The 20,513-nt window shown below is 37.8% G+C and overlaps 1 long non-coding RNA gene across 2 annotated transcripts in view; it reads right to left on the reverse strand.

Moving 5' to 3' along the window:
* Positions 1–894: 894 nt before the first annotated feature.
* The window catches only part of LOC144227693 (uncharacterized), a 36,629-nt gene continuing 17,010 nt past the window's right edge, over positions 895–20,513 (reverse strand). Inside the window, exon 4 of one of the 2 annotated variants that reach the window (XR_013334017.1) lies at positions 895–1,766. This is a non-coding gene — a long non-coding RNA (uncharacterized LOC144227693). Of the gene's footprint in view, positions 1,767–2,785; positions 2,894–20,513 lie in introns of those variants that run through there. The other variant, XR_013334016.1, reaches the window with a different exon arrangement.

Below are 20,513 nucleotides of genomic sequence, written 5' to 3' on the forward strand. Positions count from 1 at the left end.
AGATTTGTTAGCATGACTCCCAGAGGCTTCTGGGAAAGTGACGTCTCTCCTGGCTCTTCAATACTAAGTTTAAGAATATACTTGGATCATGGGGCATCTGGCTCAGTCGGTTAAGCGTCCAACTTCAGTTCAGGTCATGTTCTCACAGCTCATGAGTCCAAGCCCCACATTGGTTTCTGTGCTGACAGCTTAGAGCCTAGAGCCTGCTTTGGATTCTGTGTCTCCTCCTCTCTCTGTCCCTTCCCCACTTGCTCTCTCTCAAAAATAAATAAACATTAAAAAGAGAGAGAGAATATACTTGAGAGAGGAAGCAGCAGGTTGCATGCACAAACATGATAAATAAGGACTATTCATGCTTAAGTTTACTGTATTGTGTTGTTACTGCCTACTATGATTATATCCAGTGTTATATTGAGAGACTGAACATACAAATAACAATGACTAGACCATATATAAAAACAGAACTCTGACCTACAACCTGCAACAAACTGCCTAGCAAATCAACCTACCCAGGAAGCCAGCCTCCTAGAAGTTAGACCTGTAGGAAGTCACATTGCTATCTCTAGTGATGGTCCAGGACGTCAGACAATAACCCCAGTAGCAATTGTCCCCAAATGACCACAATTTGTTTAATGATGGACAGTTCTCCTTATATTTGTCCCCAAGCCTGCCTACAGCTGCTTCTTGTCTGCAGCTTCCAATAAGGGCGTACTTGAAGCCCCGCTCTTCTGTCTGCCTCTGAGTATCTGCCAAAATGCAAGTGACGGCAGCTGGCTCCCTGTAGCAAGCTCTGAATAAATGGCCTTTGCTTGTTCTCACTTGATTGGTCTTTATTTAGTTCCAGTATAGAGTTGAGCTTAAGGAGGTGCTTCTGGTGTCAAAGAAGTGGTCCCTAGCACATCCCCAGGCTACTCTACTTAGAGAAGTATTCCAGCCTTATGTAGGTAAGTCAAGATGTAAAGAGAAAGACTATTAATTCCCCAGAAGGACTGATAAGATTCTCACTTGGGTCTTATCATCTGTAACTATGTACACAGTGGTGAGGATTCCAGGAGCTACAATCTCCATCTAGCCTGAATGATATTGCTGACCTCTGGGATGTATATCGTGACTGTCCTGACTTCCTTTTGTAGCCTTTAGAGAATTAAACCCTGCTTGATGTACCCAAAGAGCATGTGTGTGGTCTTTCTGTCAGTCTGAACTTACAATGACTCCGTCAATACAATGGTCATGTACACCCCACATTTCAGAATGGGTAGGTAACTGTTACATATTTTGGAATTGAATATAAAGATTTTTGTTTTGTTTCCCAGGCTAGAATTTATAAATGACTGCTTGTGGTAGTATTTCTTAACCTGGTACCATTTAGGGGAGAAAGGGCAATGAGGCAGAGAGAGCAGCATAAGAAAGGCAAGGAGGCAGGGACATACAGGGTAATGCTGCACATCTCATGAGCTTCTAAAATACGCCATATGGTTTATACCTAACCTCCAATGGACACTTGCAGCTTGTACAAGCAGACGGATTAGTGGAAGGAAAAACTGAAGCCAACACCTTTGCCCCAGGGGAAGCCTTTTTAAGACCATTATTTCGGAGTTCTCTGGAACTAAAGGGGAGCAAGCAAATCTACACAGGCTCTTCTGAGTTTCCAAGACATCACCATCTGAATGCTTTTCTTCATTCCCATGGCACAAGGGTCACAGTCAAATTTGACTCTAAGTGGAACCTTGACACAATCCAGATGTCCATTTTCAATCCTTTGAGACCTAAATATGTCAACAAATATTTTCAGAGGGAACATTAGGTTTTATTCGCTAAATATGAATGTCTAATTCTCTCTTTGCATTGCCAAGTCCCTCTTTGGTATTAATCATGGTTGCTAATATTCACATCATCATCCATAATTGAGCTCCCAATCGGTCAATTTGCGATACATCATTCAAGTATCAGTGATTCTTTTTTAATTTTAAGATTTTCCTATCTTATATGTATACTGTAGAAAATAAGAAAAAGAAATAAGGAAGGAAGGAGAAAGGGAAGGAAAGAAAGAAAGAGGAAAGAAGGGAGTTCTCTTAATAGCAATACCACTACTGATATTTTGGTATAATATTTTCCAATCTTGTTGATGTTGTTATGTAATTGCAACATATACACCATTTCATAACTTTCTTTTCTCAATAATATGTTAACACTTTTCTACATCATTAAACACTCTACGATGTAAAAGTTAATGACAGGAGAGCATTTTAATGTTTGGAGAGTCCACACAATGTCTCCTACTGTTAATAATTCATTGTTTCCTAGTTTACATTATTATAAGGAACACTGCTATTAACATCTTATAACTAAACATGGAAACTGAGTTTATGGATCAAAAAGCTAAGCACATCTTTACAACTTTTTTCTTCTATGGTTATTTCTGAGAGAGAGCCATGAGCGGGGAAAGAGTAGAGAGAGAAGGAGACACAGAATCTGAAGCATGCTCTAGGCTCTAAGCTCAGACCTGAGCTCAGAGACTGTGAGATCATGACCTGAGCTGAAGTCAGATGCTTAACCAACTAAGACACTCAGGCGCCCCAATATGACTTTTGATCTCTGAATCAAAGAGCCCTCCAGAAAGGTTGTAAGAATTTATACTCCGTCTAGCAGGGCATGAATGTGTTCATTTTCCCATATCCTCTTTGTATGAGTATTATACTTAAGGAGGTCATTTTCCCTCCCTTTCCCCCTTCTTCTCTTTCTTCCTCTTGCCAACTGTTAATGCAATACTACACCAGGGTTTTGCTAAAAGAAAGGTTTATTTGTCTTGTCCACATTTCACCACAATGCATCCCAAGGACTGGTGATAGAATCTGAAGAATGTGACTCAGCTCTTCCAGGACAGATCAGGCACCTTGGGGGGAAAAAGCAGAGTAATAGAAGAAAGCCTGGGGACTGGGGTGGAGGTGGGGAGAACAATGAGAAAAATATTGATCCTTAACTAGGAAAAGACTCTAAGAGTGGTAGGTGACTATATGAGAAAACTAAATCAATGTTTTGCTCCATCCTCTGGATACACTGTCCAGCCTGGACTGTAACTCCAGACTTATGTAATTAATGACCTATTTTGAGATTTACATTTGTTTTGCTATTTCTCTCATAACCACTATCACCAACATACACTCCATTAGGAAAACTTATTCACCCTACCTCCAAAATATAGCTTGATTTGATCCTCTTTTCTCATACGACTATAGATTCTTAATTGTTTTCCCTGTTCCTACCATCCATTCTGTACACAGTAGCCAGGGAATGAGAATCACATTATGTCATCTTCCAGATAAAAATAATTTATTGGCTCTTAGAATAGAATCACAACTCCTTATGTGGCCTACAAGCCTCTACTCATGAGTGGGATCCTGTCCACCTCTCCAACACCATGGGACACTAATTCTTGCCAATCCCCATCATTCTGTACCAACCACACTGACATTGTTTCTGCTTCTAAAGCACACGGAGTTCTTTCTCACATTGGAACTGCTGTTTTTGCTGTTCCACCCCTTGATTACTCTTCTTGTTTTGGGGGAGGGGGAGGGGCAGTACTTCTCATCCATCATGCCCCACTTCAGAAAGAGCCTACTTGGCTAGCCTACTACTGTCAGCTTCAATCAGCAACCCATTTACTTTCCATCACACAACCCTACTTTTTTCCTTTGTTAGGAAACCGAAACAACTTTGTCTCCTTGGTCATTGTCTTCTTTAGAACTTAATCTCTATGAGTCCAATGACTTACTTTGCTCTGACCTACTGTATCTCTATCACCTAGCAGAATGCCTAGCACATTGTTGACACTCAAAAAATGTTTCATGAGTAAATGGAAGGTATACGCACAGTCAAACAAAATCATATTTTCTTTGTGGTAAAAGATTTTTCTCACATTTACATACAATCATTATAGGTATAACCAAGGAGTTACGTGATTTTTAAATATTTTTAAATTTGATTGATGAAAAGAAGTATGGCATTGTTTGAATAGTCTAAAACCTATTTAATCATTGTGTCATTGGAAATATAGTTTTTATAATTTTTCATTATTATAAGCAATATTACCATATATAAACTTGAAGCTAATATATAATTATTAAAATTTCTTGCTAAAGTGGCTTTGCTAGATCAAAACCTTTTTATATTTTCATCAAATTTCCCTCTGAAAATATTACACCAATTGATTCTCCATCAGCAGTGAACTAAAGTTCTTTTTTTAAAAAAAATTTTTAATGTTTATTTTGAGAGAGAGGGAGACAAAGTGTGAGCAGGGGAGGAGAGGAGGACACAGAACAGGAAGCAGGCTGAGCTGGCAGGAGCCCTCCTCCATGCTCATCACCCCCCTTCCCCTCCCCCCCCCCCCCNAGAGTCCTCTGATTTCCTTAATGAAAACCATTCAAATACCAACAAGAAAATTACTTGGGGGCATTGCATTAAAGCTGGCATGATAAATGAGGTCTCTCATGCAGGACATTGTCCTATTGGTGGTGGTCTTTTCTTTCACATTTATCTGCTCTCCCTGGATGACACCATCCTCCTTCACAGGTACTACATCCACACCAATAACCACCACATCCAGATTCTGGGCCAACATGTAAAGGAAGTTACCCAGACCATGAGAAGTAGGAGAAAACTAGAGTCAGAAGGAAAGAACTGGGGTCCAGGGCAAAGGCTCTGATGGGGGAAGGTGAATGTTGTACATGCTGTGCTGGCTCTATTATTCAGAAGCCAGGGATCAGCTCTGGCTCATTCATCTTCTGTTTGCTCTGGCCAAGGTCAAAGTGAGGCCAGCTATAATCTGTCACCGCAAGAAACATGGATACTACTTAGAACCAGAAATAAAGAACTCGGTAGGGGACAATGAGCAAGGAAAATATGCATGGCTTTTTCTCAAAACGCACATTGGCAGGAAAATCAGGAAACGAGGCTCTCAGAGCAGCTAAAGACCAGACACCCACTCAACTGTCACAATTATATTTCATGGACTGAAAGGATGGGAAAGGTGTTCGAGAATCATTTCCCTCTGAGTATGTCTTAAATATCCACTTTTTACATAAAGAGACTGGTACACTGCTGCTATTTAAAGAAAAGCTATACTCTAATAGAAATCAAAACCTGAATATTAAAAATAAATCAGTTGGGCTTAACTTTCCAGAGATAACTGAACGAAATTTTCAAAATATCCTTATACATGACTCTGAGGGTTTTCTTGAAAGTGATTTAAAAGTGAGAGAATTCAGGGGGCGCCTGGGTGGCTCAGTTGGTTAGATGTCCGACTTTGGCTCAGGTCGTGATCTTGCGGTCCGTGGGCTCAAGCCCCGTGTCAGGCTCTGTGCTGACAGCTCTGAGCCTGAATTCTACTTCAGATCCTGTGTCTCCCCCCTTTCTGCCCTTCCCCCACTCGCACTCTGTCTCATTCTGTCTCTCAAAAATAAATAAATGTGAAGAAATTTAAAAAAAAAAATAAATAAAAGTGAGAGAATTCAGGATACCAGTGTTTAGGATTGTTTTGTTTGTTACTGAATTATTGACTAAAATGATTGGTTTCATCTTTCCTATGTTCAATGCAGGGAGGCACAGAGGAAACTGTCATTGACTACTGAAGGTTAAGAAAATAGATACCTCAAAACAGTTGAAAAGCACACATAGCTATAAAAAGGCAGAAATAAGGGCTGGAAATCGGAACTTCAGATTTTAATTCTGGCATTGTTTTTACTCTATCACTCCTTTTACTATAAAATTCTTGTTTTCTCAGATTTTATGCTAAGGCTAAATGATATTTGATTTAAAACAATTTCTACTGATTGGTAATATTTGAACACTATGAAGATAAGATTGAGGAAATGAGGAGAATCAGAGAAAGAACAAGTTGTCATCATACCCTTTCATTTAATCAATGGCTCTGAGCCAAAGAGAGAAGAGGAGTGCCCCTGTAAAAAGCTGATGTGTGACACCCAAAATTCTAAAAATAGCTATCTCCAATTTAAAAAAACAACTTCTAATCATTCTCTTACAGGAAACCATGCAATGGGTTGTGAAGCTCAACAGAAGAAAAGGAGCTCTGTCAAGAAGCCGGCCTGGGTTCAAGTCCCACCCAGCTCTGTCACTAACTTACCGCGTGGCTTTGGGCTAAGCCACTTACCTCAGGCACACTTTTCTCATTCAGATAATGGAAAAGAATGAAGCAGCCACTTATGGGATTGCCAAGGATTAAAAGTGGTAATAACGTAAAGCATTTAGCACCATGCTGGGCACAAGGTAAACAAAGGAAAGAAGGATTCCAGGTTCTGCACCTGGCTCTTTCCTGGGCTTGCTGTGATTTTGTCACAGTAAAGGAGGAAAGATAGTTCCAGGAGGCTGCTTTATGGTGGCCCAGTAAAGAGCCAGGTCCAGAACCTCGAATTCTTTTTTCCACTTCCCTGATGTTGAATCAGAAAGCAAACCCTGATGTTCTATCCATGGTGATCATAGAATTTGAAAGCAAAGGGAAGTCTGACTCAAGTTTGCTGTGTAATCTTGAATCAGCAATTTCATTTCTTTGAATCTCATTCCTTATCCATGAACTGAAGATACCAATAAGATTTCAGCGAATTGTTCTGAAGCTAAATAGATGGGTAAGAGATGGTACTTTTGCATAAAAAGCTCTTGTAGACTCAAAAACTCCATACAATGAGTTATGAGTTATATTATTCATCACTCCACTTGCAGATGTAGGAATGGTGTAACTACCCACAGAGCCTTCTCCTGTTTTTCAAGACTCATTTTCCTGATGCCTATCTCCTCTTCCCAGGGCAATTCTAAGTTTCCTCATTTTAACCAAATCATGTCTGTTCACTGGACATAATTACTCGGGATTCTGAAACGGCATGGTAGCTCCTGTTTTGTGAACTAACCAGACCATTAACAGCTAATGTCACAATCTATTAACTAACTCTTCAAGGTTGTAAGCTCCAACCTCTCATTTCTCTTTGCAGTCTTGTCAGAGTTAATAATAAGGAGTAAGTCCAGAAAGAGTAGGCTGGGTCATGCTACTGAAGCCTTCTGTCATGAGCAAGAATCTGGTTTTTCTTTAGTGGGTGATAAGGAAAAATTGAAACCTGTTAAGCATAGAATTGGCAGTCATATTTTGTGCATTAGAAAAGTCACTTTGGAAGTTGTGCAGAGATTAGCAGAGTGCTTGGACTGGAGGTATGATCTGTGTAATCAGCATTATCAAGAAAGGGAGAAATAGGGGCGCCTGGGTGGCTTAGTCGGTTAAGCGTCCGACTTTCGCTTAGGTCATGATCTCGCAGTTTGTGGGTTCGAGCCCCGCGTCGGGCTCTGTGCTGACTGCCGGCTCAGAGCCTGGAGCCTGTTTCAGTCTGTGACTCCCTCTCTCTCTGACCCTCCCCTGCTCACACTGTCTCTCTCTCTCTCCTAGAAATAAATAAAAATATTTAAAAAAAAGGGAGAAATATGTTAAGAATTCTCCCTAATACTGAATGCAAGTATTGAAAATAACCTTTTGGGGCCCCCTGGGTGGCTCAGTCCATTAAGCATCCGATTCTTGGTTTTGGCTCAGGTCATGATCTCATGGTTCATAGGATTGAGCCCCGCCTGGACCTCTGTGCTGACAGTGTGGAGCCCGCTTGGGATTTTCTCTCTTTGTGCGCATAACCTACTCATGCATGTTCTCTCTACTCATGCATGTTCTCTCTCTATATCTCTCTCTCAAAATAAACTTAAAAAACTAACCTTTCAAATATTTCCATTAATATCCTTAATATTATAATTTAATTATGTTCAATTATATAATACCTAACCATTTTTGAAATATTAGAGAACACAGAGAAATAAAAGGAAAAAATTATCTACCCTACATCATTCAGAAAAAATGCTATTAACATTTTGGGGTACATGAGTCTTTTCAGACTATTAATGTGAGTGTTCTATGCATGGAGAGGGAGAAGGAAAGAGAGGAGGAGAAACCTGACATAAAAAGAAGTAAAAACACTAAGCTATAACAGGAGCAGGAGGAACCAGAGGTGAAGATAATACCTATTGAGGAATCATTCTTGGGGGAGGGGGGACCACAGACACAGTCTAAAGTTGATACTTGTGGGGAGTAGGCCTGGCAATGGCAGTGAGGATGGAACGGAAGACTTTACTTTTGTTTGCTTTGTGTGCTTTTATAGATTTTTTTTTCTGGTTTTATTGAGACATAATTCACCTAACATTGGGTAAGTTTAAGGTATACAGTGTAATTATGAATGATTACCACAGTAGAGTTAGTTAACATGTCTATTACCTCATATAGTTACAATTTGTGTTTGTGTGTGTGTATTGAGAACTTTTAAAATCTATTCTCTTGGCTACTTTCAAATCTAACTGTAGTTACCATGTATGCTACATGTTACCACTCTAGAACTTAAGCATCTTAGAACTTGAAATTTGGACCCTTTGACCACCAATGCTATTTCTCCCACCTTTAGCAACCAACAATCTATTCTGTTTCTAGGACATTGGTTTTTTTGGAACCCACATATAAATGAGATAATACAGTATCTGTCTTTGACTTATTCCATTTAGCATAATGCCCTCAGGATGTACCCATGTTGTTGCTAATGGCAGGATGTCCTTCTTTTTTATGACTGAGTAATATTCCATTGTATATACATATGTGCTGTATTTTGTTCATTCATCCACCACTGGACACTTAAGGCTATTTCCATGTCTTGGCTATTGTAAGTAATGATGTAGTATACAGATGCAGATGTCTCTTTGAGACAGTGAGTTCATTTCCTTTGTATATATACCTGTTAACGGAATTGGTGGGTCATATGGTAGTCCTATTTTTAATTTTTTGAGGAAGCTTCATACTGTTTTCCACAGTGGCTATACCAATTTGCAGTCCCCCAACAGTGTACAAGAGTTCCCTTTTCTCCACATTCTCTTTAGTACTTATGTCTTTTAAAAAAAAAATGCTTGTTTAAGAGAGAGAGAGAGTGAGTGCAAAAGCAGGGGAGGGGCAGAGAGACAGAGAATGTGACGCAGGCTCCAGATTCTGAGCTGTCATAACAGAGTCTGACGTGGGGCTGGAACACACAAACCATGAGATCATGACCTGAGTCAAAGTTGGATGTTAAACTGACTGAGCCACCCATGTGCCCCTGTCTTGTCTTTTAATAGCAGCCATTCTAACAGGTGAGAGATGATATCTCTTTGTGGTTTTGATTTGCATTTCCCTTATAATTAGTGATGCTGAGCACCTTTTCACGTACCTGTTGAATGTCTTCTTTTGGAAAAATGTCTACTCAGTGCTTTGCCCATTTTTAAAATGGTTTTTTTTTTTTGCTATTAAATTGTATGAGTTTACTATATTTTTGGATATTAACCACTTATTCAATATGTGGCTTGCAATATCTTCTCCCATTTTGTCTAAGTTGTCTTTTCATTTTGATTGTTTCCTTTTTAGTCCTACTTGTTTATTTTGCTTTTGTTTCTTGTGCTTTAGGTGTCATGGCTAGAAAATCATTGCCAAGACCAATGTCAAGGAGCTTTTTCCCTATATTTTCTTTCAGAAGTTTAAAAAAACAAAGCCCACAGGGACAGAAGTATTCAGTAATTCCCTACAGTACAAAAGGACTCATTATAGCTTGTTTTTAGTTCTCCCACAGTATATTTTAAATGTTTTTCATTATGCTATATGCTAAGTTATATGCAACCTGACCTTTCTGAGATATTCTATCACATAAACAAGACAGAAGATATCAAGAATATCCAAGATGCCCTGGGATTTACTTTTTTTTTTTTCCCCAAAGTTCAACACTAGAAAGGTAATCTACTTTTTCCTAGCCATAGGGAGAGCCATCCTTAGGCATACTATTTCTTAACCCTTCATCATGGAGGGATATTCACAGATAAAAGCTTTCCCAACATGGCAATTTGGAGCCAAGTATGTAAGTCAAAATATTAACCAATTCTGTCTCTGCATTCTTTTTTTTTTTTTAATGTTTTATTTATTTCTAGGAGAGAGAGAGAGAGAGAGCGTGAGCAGAGGAGGGTCAGAGAGAGAGAGAGCCTCAGACTGACACAGCCTCCAGGCTCCGAGCCGGCAGTCAGCACAGAGCCCGACGCGGGGCTCAAACCCACGAACCGCGAGATCATGACCTAAGCGAAAGTCGGACGCTTAACCGATTAAGCCACCCAGGCGCCCCGTCTCTGCATTCTTTATGAACACACATTGTTCCTGTTATGACTTCCCTTCTGCTGGGAGTACTACAGACTGAAGAAGAAGCTACTGGTCATGCAGGACTCTCCATATGGCATCAGAACTCTGCTCAAGGGGTAAAGTTAAGCCACCAGTGGTGGTGTTCATACTCTTCTTTTAAATCGGTCCTTTTAATGGTAAATCATCAAAATATATGAACATATTTCACCTTCACTGGATTTCTTCACCACTAACAAAACTGTGTGTAACTTGTACTGGTTACAAACCCCTCTTTATTTTTTACTTTTTGATGGATTTTGATGACCACACACAGTCACTCCTCCTTCAAAAGCAAAATGCTATAACAGTAAATAATAATATTATCAATTCTACATGTACTTCTTGCCATAGAAAGGCTGAAAATGGCATTGCAGGCTTTTATATGTTTTTTTCTTCCAATTGGTTTCTGTTAAATCCTGGAAACGAACAACGTTAAGGTTGAATTATTAATTCCTCATTCATCCCCAAAGTGATGAAGTTGTTGCTGCTGGGAAATATTTAAGGGAATATAATGCATATAAGGTCAGGTTATTAAATAGAGGCACTTAAAGAACTGATACAGAGTTGACAATCAATAAGAACATATGCTGAATGAATGAAAGGATAAATACATGAAGTAGAACTATGGTTCCTGAATGAGCCTTTGATTTTTTTTTTTATTCTTGAGAAAAAGTATTTTTTAATTTCAAAATGTTGAAATGTTATAGTGGATCTGTGGGACAATTACAAAAGGTATAACTTACACATAATGAGACTGTCAGAAAGGGAAGAAAGAGTGAAAGGAACAACAGAATATATGTTTGAAGTGATAATGGCTAAGAATTTTTCAAAATTAATGACAGACACCAAAGCATAGATATAGAAGGCTCAAAGAACACTAAGCAGAATTTAAAAAAAAATTACGTTCTGGTATATCATATTCAAACTGTAGAGAATCAAAGACAATGACAAAATCCTGAAAGAAGCCTACCTTAACTTATAGGAGATCAGGGATAAGAGTTACATCGGACTACTCTTCAGAAACCATGCAAGATGAGAGTAGAGTGAAATATTTAGACTACTGAAAACAATGCCACCAATCTAGAATTCTGTAGTCAGAAAAATTATCCTTCAAAAGTGAAGGAGAGAAGAATTAGAGAAGGAAAATGATACAGAAAGTCAGAAATTCATATCTACATAAAATAGGAGCCTTAGAAAAGTAACAGATAAGAGTAAAATAAAATCTTTTATCTTTCTTATTCTTATTTGATCTAACAGATAACAGTTTGTTCAATATAATAATGGCAACAGTATACTAGGTGATTATCACACCTAAGTGAAATGAGTAACAGTAATGTTATATGGGACAGGAGGAAGGAATTGGGAATACACTGCTTTGAGGTACTTGAAGCAGTATAATGTTATTTGAAAATGAACTTGGATTAGTTGTAAATTATAATGCAAACTCTAGAATAACAAGAAAAAAAGTCTAAAAAGAAGTATAGTTGATATGTGTTATGGGCTGAATTGTGTCTTCCCCCAAAATTCATATGTTGAAGCCCTAAAGCTTAATACTTCAGAATGTGACTATATTTGGAGATAGGGCCTATAAAGACAAAGGAAGAGAAAACCAAATTAATGATGATGTGACTGGTGATAATAAAACAGCTAACATGTGAATAGGTTATGTTTTCATGTCCACAGGCACTATTGCAAGAACTCCTGATCTAATACAAGAAATAAAATCCTAGAACCTTAGAAATGTATACAGTATACTACCTTTTTGGAAGTTTAAGATGCCATTAACTGACACATGGTTTGATAACAGATACTTAGGGGCAGAATATATAAATTATCACATCTCATGCCAATTCAAAAAACTAAAACAGTGATTTTTTTTAAGTATGTCTTATAACGAAGAAACCTTGGTATACAAAGTGAGTTTAGGGGATTGCCAATTATGCGAACTCTTAGGAACACCAGGAGATCAACCCATAGGGTGAATGGATGTTTACTAAGCATTTAACAAGTGCCAGGAACTGTGCTAAGTGCTTTATTTTAAATCAAGGTTTCTCAATTGGCACTTACTGACATCTGAAGTTAATTTTTGTGCAGGACTGTCCAAAAATAATTTTTAAAGGGCCAATGGTCTAAATATATCAAAAAAAGATGGAGGCTGTCAGAGTGGATAAAAAGACAGCACCCGACTGCATGTTGTCAATAAAATTATGTTGGATCCTAACATAGGAAAATGGATGCAAAGGAACTGAAACAATGGGGGGAAAAGGTAGATAATAGCTAACAGAGAAATGAAGAAACTCTTAAGAGAGAAGACTATGTACTCCATTAGAACTGTGTGGCCAGTGCTTAGGATGGTGGCTGGAACACAGCAGGCGCTCCACAAATATTCACTGCATTAACACATTTGAATTTGAAAATCTGAAAGACAGTCAGGAACCTAATGCATGTGGTTATCCAACAACCACCACAAAATTCATCATTCATTCACATGAAAAAATAAGTAAGGGTTATTCTTCCAAACAACCCATTAAATGCTCCTGTGCATTTACTTTTTGTTTTCTTCTTCAGTTAGTGTTTCCATAGCCTGCCTTCTATGAAAGCCTTAGAAACAAAAAAGAGAAATTAGCTATTGTGGAGAGTGCTGCTATGAACATTGGGGTACATGTGCTCCTACGCATCAGCATTTCTGTATCCCTTGGGTAAATTCCTAGCAGTGCTATTGCTGGGTCATAGAAGATGTGGTTTATCTATACCATGGAATACTACATGGCAATGAGAAACAATGAAATCTGGCCATGTGTAGCAACATGGATGGACCTTGAGGGTGTTATGCTGAGCGAAATAAGTCAGGCAGAGAAGGACAAATATCATATGTTTGCACGTATAGGAGGATTAGGAGGAACTTGACGGAGGAACAAGGGGGAGAAGAAGGGCGGAAATGGTGGGGGAAAGGGAGAGAAGCAAACCATGAGAGACTCTTGAATGCTGACAAAAACTGAGGACTGATGGATGTGGGGGGAGGGGGGGATGGGCATGGAGGAGGACACTTGTGGGGATGAGCACTGAGTGTTATGTGGAAACTAATTTGACAATAAACTATTAAAAAAAAATAAAAAAATAAAAATAAAAATTGAAGAAAAAAAGAAACAAAAAAGAGAAATTAAAGAAACAGGATGTAGAAAGAAACCCTTTCAACTCTAATCTCCTTTTCTATTCTCTCTCCATATTCTAATGTGGAAGAGTGAAGGCAGGTGGTATGAAACAGACTTTTCTTCTATGTGAGTGATCTTAAAACACACACACACACACACACACACACACACACACACACTTTTCAAAATACTGCATGGAGCACGTTCTAGTCTTTTTTTGGCAGTGAGGTCAATCCAAATGTTGATAGAAAAGGGCAGAATCTTGGAATTCAAAACCAGTTTTCCCTACCCAGATAATTCATGTGTTTCCAATACCACATCTACCAGCAAACAGCTATCTAGAATAACATAAATTACCCTTGAAACTTTCTCTTTTATCAATTCTTGAAAGCTTGAAATAGCCTAGGCTATATAATTATGTATTCTAGAGACCTAAGTTCTTATTTTAAAGTCAATATATAAAAATAGACTGAGAGCCTGCTTGTAAACCCTGTGCTAGAGTTTAAAAGGACAAACCTAGGGGCGCCTGGGTGGCTTAGTCGGTTAAGCGTCCGACTTTTGCTTAGGTCANAAATAAAAGGACAAACCTAGGGGTGCCTGGGTGACTCAGTTGGTTAAGTGGCTGACTTTGGCTCAGGTCATGATCTCTCAGTTCATGGGTTGGAGCCCAGCGTTGTGCTCTATGCTGACAGCTTGGAGCCTGGAGCTTACTTTGGATTCTGTGTCTCCTTCTCTCTCTGCCCTCCCCTGCTCANCGTCCTAATTTTAAAATCTACATTTGGCTGCTAGTAATATACAATTAACTCCCCCTTAAAAATAAAGGAATTAAATTGCATGGCATTGAGTTCCAATTCTGATTTATAATTTAAAATGAAAAAGTCTCATTTATGTGGTCCAAATGATGTTAGGGAGCAGTTTAGACTTTTCCATATACAATATCTGAAATACAAGTCTGAATTATATTTTGTGAAAAGAAATCATATCACCATTAGCCCATTAGCATGGCACCGATTAAGAGTTTTCAATGTTCTTAAAGGTAGATAAAACTTTTTATTTTCTCAATTTCAAAAGAAAGTCTTTTTTTATTAAGTTGTTTTAATGTTTGTTTATTTTTGAGAAAGAGACAAACAGAGTGTGAGTGGGGTAGGGGCAGAGAGAAAGGGAGACAAAGAATCTGAAGCAGGCTCCAGGCTCTGAGCTGTCAGTGCAGGGCCTGACGCAAGGCTCAAACTCACTAACAGGGAGATCATGACCTGAGCTGAAGTCAGACGCTTAACCTAACCTACTGAGCCACCTCAAAAGAAAGTCTTGATATGCAAGTTGGATTTGTATCTAAGTAAGATGGTAGGTGAATGAAGTTAATCTGCTTTAGAAAACAAGTTTCCTGGGAGCTGGGTCTGTTTTGGTCATCCTTGTCAGCTCTACGGACATGCCATGCAAATAGCAGATACCCAACAAGTGTTGGCTCAATTGAAATACTTGATCAAATGGATTGTTTATGTGAAAATGGATGCTGGTAACCATAAATGATCCCCATCTTTTATTGCGTGAAGTTTAAAAATATTACCTGAATAGTTCTAGCTGTTGAATACAGAGTACTTGAAAGGTACAAAATCACATTAAAATGAATTCTACAAGGTAGGTTTCCACTAGTTAGACTGACTCTCCCTAAGTAACTAAATTTTTTAAGTTTTAAAGAAACTAATTTTTTTAGGTTTTAAAGAACAGTATAAAATTAATTTTTGAAGTGCTTTCATTACTCTTGATAGAAAAATACATATTTATGGGGCGCCTGGGTGGCTCAGTCCATGATCTCACGGTTCATGGGTTCGAGCCCCATGTCGGGATCTGTGCTGACAGCTCAGAGCCTGGAGCCTGTTTCAGATTCTGTGTCTCCCTCTCTCTCTGACCCTCCCCTCCTCACGCTGTCTCTCTCTCTCTCTCTCTCTCTCTCTCTCTCCCCCCAAAATAAATAAAACATTAAAAATTAAAAAAAAAGAAAAATACATATTTATGAAATAAAACTTTTCTTGCTGAAATGGAAGAGAGTTGTTAGGTCTCTTAAAAGCCAGTAATAAAGAGCCCTTTCTTTCCTGATATTGGCATTGAATTGGCACTATATCATGGACTTAACCTAAGGATATTAACAATGAGAAAAATTATTAAAAGATGCCTTACATTAGTTGGTTCTATTACTGGGGTATGATCTATTGACTCAAATGTATGTCATCATTGGTATCAAGAAACTTAACTCACTCTGATGCTGGTAGAAATGCATGTGGACTTTCGGGGGCCCTGAAGTGCAATGTGGTCAGAACAACACTTGGTCAGAATTAAATCTTGTCAAAATTTTTGAGAGAAAATATTAAATTGAATGTATTTTAACTGAAATACATTTTTGTATTTTTTTTGAACTTCTATATAAAGAACATATTCACTAGCATGGGATTAAATCTGCACAAGTAATACATAAAGTCATTTTAACTGGAGTTTATGAAACACAAGAAGTTTCAAGCAAATAATATTCATGAGACTGTATAATTTTATTAGCATTCATTAAGACTATTTTTGTGCATTAATAAATTGGCTATAAGGTCAGCTTTCCACCTTACATTAAAAATATAAAAAAGAACGAAATCTTGCCATTTGCAACAATAAGAATGGACCTAAAGAGGATTATGCTAAGTAAGATAAGTCAAAGAAAGGCAAATACCACATAATTTCACTTATATGTGGAATCTAAAAAACAAAACAGAAACAGACTCATAAATACAGGCAACAAATTGGAGGTTGCTAGAGGGGAGGAGCATGAAGGAATGAGTGAAATAGGTAAAAGGGATTAAGAAGTACAAACTCCCAGTTATAAAATAAACAAGGGGCGCCTGGGTGGCTTAGTTGGTTGAGCGTCTGACTTTGGCTCAGGTCATGATCTCACAGTTCGCGGGTTCAAGCCCCACATTAGGCTCTGTGCTGACAGCTAGCTCAGAGCCTGGAGCCTGTTTCAGATTCTGTATCTCCCTCTTTCTCTGACCCTCCCCTCCTCACACTGTCTCTTTCTCTCTCTCTCTCAGAAATAAAACATTAAAATATTTTTAAAAATAATGCGAAACTAAACCTGAAACTTGCTTTGTTCCATCTTAAAGTAGCAGTAAATATGTTTATTGTTTAAGTAAAATACTGCTTCATAATTAATACTGTTTAATAACTTGTAGTTTAAATAAAATAACCTGTAGGGCGTCTGGGTGGCTCAGTTGGTTAAGTTGACTTCAGCTCAGGTCATGATCTCATGGTTTGTGACTTCGAGCCTCACGTCAGGCTCTGTGCTGACAGCTCAGAGCCTGGAACCTGCTTCAGATTCTGTATCTCCCCCCTCTCTCTGCCCCTCCCATGCTCATACTCTGTCTCTGTCTCTCTCTCTCAATAATAAATAAACATTAATTTAAAATAAATAAATAGATAGATAAAATAACCTGTTTAAATAAGTGTAACTGTGCAATCCTTTCCTATAGATTTCTTTATCCTAAGAGTAGGCCTATAGCACACTGAGATTTTAAGGGAGTTAATAGCATAATTGTTCCTGTAAATGAGTTAATCCTAAAGAGCACTTTAATTAAAAGGAACACTACAGTTTTAGAATTACCAAAATAAAAAGGTGCCTAATGAAAATGTTTGTGCTCTTTAAAACTTGGTATCATTCTAGCACCCAGTCTTCTAAAAAACAGTGAGGGATTCTGTAAATATTTATAAATGAAAGACTGTCTGTGATTAATCCAAGTATTTTAAAAATGTCTTTCTAACTTCCCATTCCAATCTTTGTCTCTTATGATAGAGAATAAGAGATTTCAGATAGTATTGTTACAGGTTTATCCTTCAAGAAACTTCACAGACTTCCAGGCAGAGAAGGACAAATATCATATGTTTGCACGTATAGGAGGATTAGGAGGNTCTAAAGTGGTGGGCTAGATTGTTCAATCTACTCTTCCAGCTGAAAACAACTGAAACGCTGGTTTAAGTTTAAAAAATTTCCTCAAAGTACTGAAGAGCTGTCAAGAGACTAGAAACCAAGAGATCAAAAATTAAGGGAAAGGGGAACCCAGGTAGCTAAGTGGAACACCTGACCTCCTTAGCCATGCTCGTCCTCAGGACACTTACTGATCCAGGTACGTGCCCTTTGGTTTTGGCAGTCTTACCTGTAATGGGAACAGATGTCAAGACCAAGGGCCAAGATGGAAGAATCAAATAGGATCTCAAAGGGACACAACGATAAGAGTATGGATAAACCAGACATAGACACACCCTTACTTCTCTCACTCATGCTCATGGCACAACATGGAGCATGGGAGACAGTAAAAGAAAACTACCCTGAGAACTGGAGACCATAGGATGGCCTTAAGACAGTTTATTTTTTTTTCAAAGGTTCATATTCAGGGAACCTAAGCTGTGAATTGGTTTAAGGTGGTGTCAGACTGGTGGTATACCGGGCACCCGAACTAAGCAAATGTAAACCTTTCCATGAAAAAGGTATCTTTATCCTAGTCTTTAAAGAATCCCTTCAAAATGTTTTCTCATGAATGATAAGTCCACAAGGAAACATATCATAAGCAAATAACAAAAATAAGAATTCAAAGAAACATATATACAAAGACTTCAGATATTGGAAATATAACATATAATTATAAAATAAGTACAGTTATTCCCTTTAAACAAATAAAAAGATAACCCTGAAAATATCTGAGAGGAACAGGTAACTCTAAAAACAAATCTACCATATTTATAAAAGAGCTTCTAGAAATAAAAAAAACTGTAATAATGAAATTTAGAATTCTAAACATATTAAACATTAATTAATGGTGATTTAGAAGGAAAAGAGGAAGAAATAGATAATATTTGAAGAAATATTGACTTAAAAACTTCCCAAATTTGATGAAAATTATTATTTAATACATGCAAGAAGCTCAACAAAACTCCAAGAGGGATAAATTCACAGAAAGCACAGCTAGGCACATCATGATCAGAATGTCAGAAGACAAAAGAAAAACTCGAAGGCAGCAAGAGAAAGGTTTCTCAATAGAATTAACACCTGCTTTCTCATCAAAAAACACAGAAGCGAGAAAATAGTGGGATAACATATCCAAATACTAAAAGAAAAAGACTGTCAACCAAGATTCCTACATCCAGCAAAACCATCTGTAAAAAATTAAGGGGAGAAAAAAAAAAAAACATTCCCAGATAAAAACAGGATCTGTCACAAGTATACCTGCCAAATAATTAATATTAAAGGGAATCCTTTAGGCTGAAATGAAAAGACACTAGACAGCAACTCAAATCCACATGAAGAAATATAGATCACTAATAAAAACAACTGGACAGGTAAATGTAAAAACAGTATAAATGTATTTTAAAATTAGAACTCCTTTTTTAAATCTCCTATCTGATTTTAAAACAACTGCATGAAGGAATGATTACAATCAGTGTTGATGGGCATACAATATATAAAGATGCAATATGTATGACACTAATTGCACAAAGGAGAAAGGAGGGAGTGAAAATATATAGGAGCCAAGATTTTGTACCCTACTGTAAATTTTTACTTTGAACAATATTGTTATAAGGCAGGATTTTAATTGCAACCCCTAGGAAACCCAACAAAAATGTAACTCAAAAAACAAATACAATAAAAAAATGACAAGCTAATTAAGATGGTATATCTATTTTAATACAAAAGAAGGAAATAATGGAGGAAAAGAGGAACAAAAGGATATAAGACATATAGAAAAATGCAGATATAAATAATTCCTTATCATTAATTACATTAATGTTAACAGATTAATATCTCCAACCAAAAGACAGATATTGGAAGAATGGATTTCATTTAAAAAGAGGGCATAATCCAATTCTATACTGTCTACATATAAGACACAAACTACAGATTCAAAGACATAAATAACTTGAAGGGAAAAGGATGGGTAATCCCTATCAAAATAACACCAGTATTCTTCAGAGAGCTAGAACAAACCATACTAAAATTTGTATGGAACCAGAAAGACCTCAAATAGCAAAAGCAATCTTGAAGAAGAAAACCAAAGCTGGAGGCATCACAATCCTGGACTTCAAGCAGTATTACAAAGCTGTACCCATCAAGACAGTATGGTACTGGCAAAAAAACAGACACTCAGATCAATCTAACAGAATAGAACACCCAGAAATGGACTCACAAATGTATGGCCAACTCATCTTTGACAACTAGGAAAGAATATCCAAAGGAATGAAGACAGTTTCTTCAGCAAATGGTGCTGGGGAAACTGGACAGCAACATGCAGAAAAATAAACCTGGACCACTTCCTTTAAAAAAAATTTTTTTTAATATTTATTTAGTTTTGAGAGAGAGAGAGAGACAGAGAGAGACAGAGAGAGACAAAGTGCGAGCAGGGGAGGGACAGAGAGAAAAGGAGACACAGAATCTGAAGCAAGCTCCAGACTCTGAGCTGTCAGCACAGAGCCTGATGCAGGGTTTGAGCCCACAAACCATGAGATCAGGACTTGAGCTGAAGTCAGATGCTTAATTGACTGAGCCACCCAGCACTCCTCACCTGGACCACTTTCTTACACCATACACAAAAATAAACTCAAAATGGATGAAAGACCTAAATGTAAGACAGGAAGCCATCAAAATCCTAGAGGAGAAAGCAGACAAAAACCTTTTTGACCTCAGCCACAGCAACTTCTTACTCAACACATCTCTGGAGGCAAGGGAAACAAAGCAAAAATATCAATATAAAAAGCTTCTGCACAGCAAAGGAAACAATCAGCAAAACTAAAAGGCAACTGACAGAATGGGAGAGATATTTGCAAATGACATATCAGATAAAGGGTATCTAAAATCTATAAAGAACTTATAAAACTCAACACCCAAAAAACAAATAATCCAGTGAAGAAATGGGCAGAGGACATGAATAGACACTTCTCCAGAGAAGATATCCAAATGGCCAACCGGCACATGAAAAAATGCTCAACATCACTTATCATCAGGGAAATACAAATCAAAACCACAATGAGCTACCTCCCCACACCTGTCAGAATGGCTAACA

The sequence above is a fragment of the Crocuta crocuta genome, unplaced genomic scaffold (assembly GCF_008692635.1).
Source record: "Crocuta crocuta isolate KB4526 unplaced genomic scaffold, BGI_CrCroc_1.0 scaffold41, whole genome shotgun sequence".
Taxonomy (NCBI): domain Eukaryota; kingdom Metazoa; phylum Chordata; class Mammalia; order Carnivora; family Hyaenidae; genus Crocuta; species Crocuta crocuta.